This window comes from Equus quagga, chromosome 12, assembly GCF_021613505.1.
Source record: "Equus quagga isolate Etosha38 chromosome 12, UCLA_HA_Equagga_1.0, whole genome shotgun sequence".
NCBI lineage: Eukaryota > Metazoa > Chordata > Mammalia > Perissodactyla > Equidae > Equus > Equus quagga.
In genome coordinates this window covers 99435150-99443186 of record NC_060278.1, presented here as the reverse complement: position 1 = coordinate 99443186, position 8037 = coordinate 99435150, and positions in this window count along the sequence as shown.

Sequence of the window (8037 nt, the reverse complement as noted above, 5' to 3'; positions counted from 1 at the left end):
ACCCACATTGAGGGGTCGGCCTGGTGACACAGTGGTTAAGTCCGAATGTTCCGCTTTGGTGGCCTGGGGTTCTCGGGTTCGGATCCCGGATGCAGACATGGCACCACTTGGCAAGCCATGCTGTGGTAGGCGTCACACATATAAAGTAGAGGAGGATGGGCATGGATGTTAGCTCAGGTCCAGGCTTCCTCAGCAAAAAGAGGAGGAATGGCAGCGGATGTTAGCTCAGGGCTGATCCTCCTCAAAAAAAAAAAAAAGAAGAACCCACATTGACACATCATTATCACCCAGAGTTCGCAGTTTACACTAGAGTTCATTCTTTGTGGTGTATATTTTATGGGTTTGGACAAAGGTTTAATGACGTGTATTCACCATTATAGCATCATACAGAGTAGTTTCACTGCCCTAAAAATCCTCTGTGCTCCACCTCTTCATCCCTCCCTCCCCCCAGCCCCTGATGACCACTCATCTTTTAATTGTCTCCATAGTTTTGCCTTTTCCAGAATGTCAGACAGTTGAAGCACACATTATGTAGCCTTTTCAGATTGGCTTCTTTCACTTAGCAATATGCATTTAAGTTTCCTCCATGTCTTTTCATGGCTTGATGGCTCATTTCTTTTTAATGCTGAATAATGTTCCATTGTCTGGATGGACCACAGTTTATTTATGCTTTCACCTACGGAAGGACATCTTGGTTGCTTCCAAGTTTTGGCAGTTATGAATCAACCTGCTATAACCAGTTTTTAATCGCCTCTTTTACAAGTCCTGCCTCAGTGGCAGAACTACATTGCTGTGCAATGGGGAAGTATCTGCTGAAACTGAGGCTGAACTGGCTCCCTATTAACATCCTGTTACACAAGAAAGTGAAAAACCAAGGCAATTAATAACCGGGCAGGGGGGAGTTATATAAGAAATGAAATGTAACCATAGTACTCTACATGGCTCAGTGGTGAATACCACTCGTGTAGTCTGAATAATATCAATATTACATATCGATTGAATCAAGAATTATGATACCCATTTGATGGCATGCTAAATAGCAGTGAAAATGAAAAAAGCTGAGCTACATAAATAAATATAGATGAGCCACCCAAAAATGTAATGTTGAGGGAAAAAACACAAATCATAGAAGAATTCAAATAGTTTGATACCATTTATATAAAGTTTTACAATACACAAAACAATATTGTTTTAGGAAGCCTTCATTTGTAGTATAAGTGTAAACATGCATGGAAATAATTAGCACCAAATATTGAATGAATGAATGAATGAATATGCTTTTTAAAACTACAAGCTCTTGGGGCCCACCCGGTGGTGTAGTGGTTAAGTTCACGTGTTCTACTTTGGTGGCCTAGGGTTCGCTGGTTCCCATCCTGGGCACAGACCATGGCACTGCTCATCTAGGCACAGCCATGCTGTGACAGGCATCCCACACAGAAGAACTAGAAGGACTTTCAACTAGGATACACAACTATGTATGGGTGCTTTGAGGAGATAAAAACCCAAAACTACCAGCTCTCAAATGAAGACATTTTCTTTAAAATATAAAGCATTTTATTTGCTTTTGAATAGGTGAATATATATGCACATTCAAAAGAATACTAGAAGGTATTTCAATGAAAAGTCTGTTTTCCCACCTCATCCCAGCTACGCAATCTTTCTCTCCAGAGGCAAATACTGTTATCACTTCCTTATCTTATTCCAGGCCTCTGGAATCCAGAGGTGGTCTATTCATTAACAAAAACTGAGTTCTGTATCTGCTACAGATTTTCTGTCTTCTTTTCCTTGATCAGTCTGGCTAGAGGTTTATCAATTTTTTTTTAAAGATTTTAATTTTTCCTTTTTTTCCCCAATGCCCCCTGATACACAGTTGTGTATTTTTAGTTGTGGGTCCTTCTAGTTGTGGCATGTGGGATGCCGCCTTAGCATGGCTTGATGAGTGGTGCCATATCTGAGCCCAGGATTTGAACCGGCAAAACCCTGGGCCACTGAAGCAGAGGGCGCGAACTTAACTACTCGGCCATGGGGCCGGCCCCTAGTGGTTTATCAGTTCTATTGATTTTCTTCCCCCAAAGAACTAGCTTTTGGTTTGATGGATTTTCTCAATTGTTTTACTGCTTTCAATTTGATTGACATCTGCTCTTATCTTTATTATTTCATTCCTTCTGCTTGCTTTGAGTTTCATTTGATCTTCTTTTTCTGGTTTCTTAAGGTAGAGACTTAGATTATTGATTTAAGACTTCTCTGCTTTTCTAATATAAGCATTTTAGTACTACAAATTTCCCTCTAAGTATTGCTTTGACTGCATCCCCAAGTTTTTGATATATTGTAATTTTGTCTTCATTCAGTTCACAATACTTTTAAATTTCTCATCCTGTGAGGAAAAAAATTGCCGAGTACAGAGTTTATGTGCAGTTTTTTTTTTTGCCTTTAGCTTTACAGTTTCCAGTCAAAATACCACTTTCCAAAGTTAATTAGGTCAGCTCCTTTTTTCCCCATCCCCATCAATGACATTCATTTGTCATGATCTTCATTCCATTTTGAGATCCTAAGACATCTTTAATGATTTTTAAACATTTGCATACAGTAAAGTTGTGGAAAATGCAGAATCACGTGTCCATGTCAATAGCATACAGAACAGTTCAGTCACCTAACACCTAAAAATTCTGTAGTCTTGGGGCTGGCCCCGTGGCCGAGTGGTTAAGTTCGCGCGCTCCGCTGCAGGCGGCCCAGTGTTTTGTTGGTTCGAATCCTGGGCGCGGACATGGCACTGCTCATCAAACCACGCTGAGGCAGCGTCCCACATGCCACAACTATGAAGGACCCACAATGAAGAATATACAACTACGTATCAGGGGGCTTTGGGGAGAAAAAGGAAAAAATAAAATCTTAAAAAAAAAAAAATTCTGTAGTCTTTTAGTCAACTACCTCCCCCTCCCCCAACCCCTGACAACCAGTGATCTGTTTTCTGTCCCTATAATTTTGCCTTTTTTCAGAATGTCATATAAATGGAAGCAAACAATATGTGGGCTTTTGGGTTTCGTTTTTTTCACCTAGAGAGATGCAATTAAGACTCATCCATGTTGTTCCACGAACATAGTTCCTGTTCCTTGCTATTGCTGAGTAGTGTTTCATTGCATGAGTGTACCACTGTTTGTGTATCCATTCACCTGTTGAAGGGCGTCTTGGTTGTTCCCAGATTTGGCTGTTATGAATAAAGCTACTATAAACATTAGTGCAAGGTTTTTAAGGTTTACCATAGTTTTCAATTCACTTGTGTAAATACCAAGGACTAGGATTGCTGGGTTGTGTGGCAAGCGTATGTTTAACTTTATAAGTAACTGCCAAACTGTCTTTCCAAGTGGCTGTATGGTTTTGCATTTCCATCAGCAATGAAAAAGTGTTCCTGTTGCTCTGCATTCTTCTATTTGGTGTTGTAAGTGTATTTTTATTATTTTTATTTTAGCTATTCTAATAGGTGCGTAATCATATCTCACTGGGTGTGTGCGTTTTGTTTGCATTTCCCTAATGACATCTTTTCATACGTTTATTTGACACCTATATATCCCTATAAGTTGCACAATGAAGTGTCCATTCAGTGCCCATTTTTTCCTTTGGTTCTTTTTTTTCTTATTGTTAAGTTTTAAGAGTTCTTTATGTATTCTGGATACAAATCCTTTATCAGATGTATGATTGAAAATACTTTCTCCAAGTCTGTGGCTTGTTTTTTCATTCTCTTTACAGTGTCTTTCTTTATTCTTTTTTTTTTAAACCACTATTTTTCCATTGAATGAATTTGCCATAATTTATTTAGCCATTCTTAGGTTGGTGGACATTGACATTATTTCCAGACTCTTGCTATTACAAACTGTGCCTCCATTAACATCCTTGAATTCATGTTGTTATTGCTAAGGACCATTTGTTTTTCCTTTCCCATGAACTATCTGTTGCTAGCTTTTATCCATTTTTCTATTGGGCTGTTAATCTTTTTGTTATTCGTAGGACTTCTTTACGTGTTATGAAATTTGACTTTTCTGTCATTGAGATGAAATTTTTTTTCAGTTTATCATTTGTCTTTTTACTTCCCATGATTATATCTTTTCTTTTCATGAAGTCAAATGTACTGACCTTTTCCTTTAAGGCTCTTGAATTTTGTGTCATAGTTAAAAGGGTCTTCTCCACTTCAGGGTCATAAAAGAATTCTCCAGGGATTATTCTGGTACTTTTGTGTTCCTACAGGTGTTCCTCGTTTTTAGGGACTCCAGCAGAGATAAGACTGGCTGTGGCTCTTCAGCAGTTGAGGGAAATTTTTGTGTACCAGGCACTGTGTTAGAGGCCAGGGACACCATGGCCAAGACAGCCTTAGTCCCTGCCCTCATGGAAGGTGACCACATAGTCCTAGCAAAACAGAGCAAACTCAGAAAATAATTATAATAAGGATTATAAAATTAGATAATTATATAAGGATGCAGAGTTCTGCCAAGGGGCTGTGAGAGCCGAGCAGAGAGAATTCTTCAGGTGTTAACATCCATTAGCACCCACACCCAAGGCTTCAATTACCTCTCAAATGCTACTCATTCACGCATTGTGTCTCCAGCCCTGACTTTCCTCTGAGCTCCAGACCTGCCATTTTCCCTCCCCGCATCAGGAAGTAGACTCTAATTCCCCTACCCTTGGATCTGGACAGGCTTCTGTCTCCCTTGTAGCCAATAAACTACAATAGATGTGGCTCTGCATGGCATCCGAAGCGAGGTCACGTAAGGCAACGCGGCTGCACCTTGCTCACAGGGATGCTCACTCCTGAAGCCTCCAGCTGCCTTGTAAACAGTGTGACGACCCTGCGGCTGCCACGCTGTGAGGAAGTTCAAAGTAGGCCACACAGAGACCACATGGTTAGGTCCTTCGGCTTCCGGGAGAGAGAGAGAGAGGCCTAGCCAGCCCCCAGGCACTCTATCCCCCAGTGCTCCTGCTCCACATTAGACACCTCAAGTTAGAAGAACCTACCCGAGCTCTTTCCGAATTCCTGACACACAGATCTCCGCAAGATAATAAAATGATTGCTATTCGTTTAAGCCACTAAACTTGGGAGTAATGTATTTTGTGGCAATAGTAACTGGAACGTGGGCCACATGTGTCCTACCACAGGGTTTTGTACATGCTTTCCCCTACCTGGAACACTTCCTGCACCTCTTTAGCTTAGTTACCATCCACGTGTCCTTCAGATCTTTGATAAAGCTACAATCTTTGGAATGCTCTGCCCCTAAACCCTGGAACTAGGGTTTCATAATGACCTCAGAAAACCACATGCCTTTCCTTCCTGTACTGTACTTATCACAGGGGCATTTGGAGATTCTTTGACTGTCTTTCTGATGAGTCCTCGGCTCCATAGTTACACAGTAGGCCAGGCATTGCAAACTCAAATGTCAACAGGAACAGGAAAGTAACATAAATGAGAGATGTGGGCAGGGTGGGGACTGTGGTGAAATGGAAAGAACATGCCCATCAACACAGCGCAGCTCCACTTAGAAGGCTCTGTGCAGCCAAATCTGCCTCATTTTTAAAGAGACGATACCAACCCAGATTATTATGTAAGTGTTGGGATGACAGCGACTAACTAAAACGAAAAACAGAGAAGAAAGAAAAAGAGAGAGGAAAACCTGAAGATTTAATACTCCTTGATTTTTGAGAAGGAGTCTGAACTCACACTTTGTGTAACCAAGGAATTGTATTTAACTGAGGCATAGGTGAGCCGCGGGGCTGGCTGGGGTTCAGAAGTGGGTCACTTAGATTTGTTTTTCTCTATTTGTACCTAGAAACTGTCAGTCGGATTCTCTGCTAAGGGCCTGAAGACTTTTTGACTCTTGCTAAATAATAAAGGAATTATTTATTTTTCTTTAGGAAGAAGATGGAAGTAATAAACTGTGACCATTAAGTAAGTTACACTAAATTCTGTGTTTGCCTTCCCAGAAGATAAACCATACATATTTGCAATAAGGAATGGGAACATGCAAGGCTCATAAAAGCCCTGTGAGAAGTTGATTTTTATCTAAAAATTAAACTTCTTGTTATTTAATGTATCTATTAAAAAGTAGAAAAAAGAAATAAGCTCTCAAGCCATGAAAAGACACGGAAGAAACTTAAATGCATATTATTGAGTGACAGAAGCCAATCTGAAAAGGCTTCAGACTGCATGAGTCCAACTATATGACATTCTGGAAAATGCAAAACTATGCAGATAGTTAAAAGATCAGTGGTTGTGAGGGACTGAGGGGAGAGAATGCCCTAAGAACCTGCGAGTCTTGGAGTGACAGGTGATCAGTCACTAACAAGAGCAGACAGCAGCCTTGGCTAAGGAGAGTCCCATCACTCTTCAGATGGGGAAGATGAGACAGAATATCAAGCCCTACTAATTCTCATGACCCCTGAGTAAGATAGGAAATTGTTGTTCCTGTTTGACTAAGGGGGAAACTGAGGCCCAGTTGTACTGAGGTCCAAGTCATAGAAGAAAATTTAAAGTCTTGATTAGAAGGAAAAAAATAGAGGGGTCTCTCTCTGAACGTATGGAAGAGGGGAATAAAGTTGAGATTGGAAGTTATAGGCGCCTCACTTGGGTCTCCATGGGTGATAGTAAAATGAGTCAGAACCCTCCCCCCTCCTTTTCACCTTTACAGCTTTGAAGAGATTGTCTGTGCTCACAGACCCCAGCTTTGGGTTTAGTGGAACCCCCTTGTGTGTTTGCTCTTTCACCCAAATGAGCTCTGGGATCCAGACTGCTATGAAGTTAGAAAGAAAAAAAAATTCTCCTTCAACACAGGGCAGGACAATATCTGAATGTTGCTGAGTACTGTCTTGGATGGGCCCTAAAGGGACCGTGAAAGCCCTTTGACTGTTTTTGGTGTCCCGAAATTCAGTCTCATTGGATTTTACAAGCAGCAAACTAAGGAGGCCTGGTCCAGAGAAAGGAGTCCTCTGTGGCTGCTGGGGCAAGGTCCCAAAGCATTGTTTGGAGAGGCCCTTTCAGCCACAGCATCTCATGTTATGAACTTAAAGTATATTATGTATAGTTAAACTATATATATATGCAAATTAGACTATATTGCCTTGGCAGGACAGATCGAGCAATTGTTAGATTGAGAGTATTGAGAGAGAGAGAAAAATAAACTTTTTAAATAGCGGGGAAGCAGTCTCAGAGAAAGCAGGAGACAGGAGGCCTGGGCGTCTGCAGTTCCTTCGCTCACTCTGTTTCCTGGAACTCTCACAGGGCGAGCCTTATTCTTTCCTGAGCGTGATTCTAGAGGTCCGAAGTTTCCCACCCCCAAACCTCAACCTCCCTTATAAGAGGGCGGCCGAAAAGCACTTAGTGTATCTGGAGCTGGGTGAAACAAAGTGCACCCTGGCACGTCTTGCCTTTTAACTCGCTATAAAAGTTACTGATTTTATTTATTATGTGTTTCACTTCCACTAGACCGTAAGCTCCATGAGGGCAGGGATACTGTCTGTTCACCACTATATTCTCAGCTCTTAGAGCAGTGCCTTGCACATAGCAGGCGTTTAATAAACATTTATGGAAGGAGGAATTGAGGGAAGGAGAGAAAGGAGGAAGGGAGGCCAGAGCAGAAGAACGGAGAGGAAAAGGGGAAAAACGAGGTGAGGATGCAGAAAAGAAGGCAGGCCCAACCCTGCTTCGGGTCCAGCCGGCAGCCCGCGCCTCCCAGCAGAACTACAACTCCCAGCAGGCCCCGGGACCCAGGGCCCACCGCAGCGGCCCGGGCAGGACCGAGCCTCAGCCCGCCCGGCTTCCGGCGTGCCTCGCGAGCTCAGGCGCCGCCGCAGCGCCCGCCGGGACTTGTGGTCCGGGCGGCGGGTGGGGGTGGGGCCGGGCATGGAGGCGGGCGGGGCCCCGTCACTTCCTGCCGGGCTGCGGGCGCCGGAGCGGCTCTTCAGCGTTTGCGCCGGCGGCCGCCGCGTCTGGCTTGGCTCTCCCTTCCTCTGACCCCCGGCCCGGCGGCGCCCGCCTCCTCCGCGGCCACTCCGCCT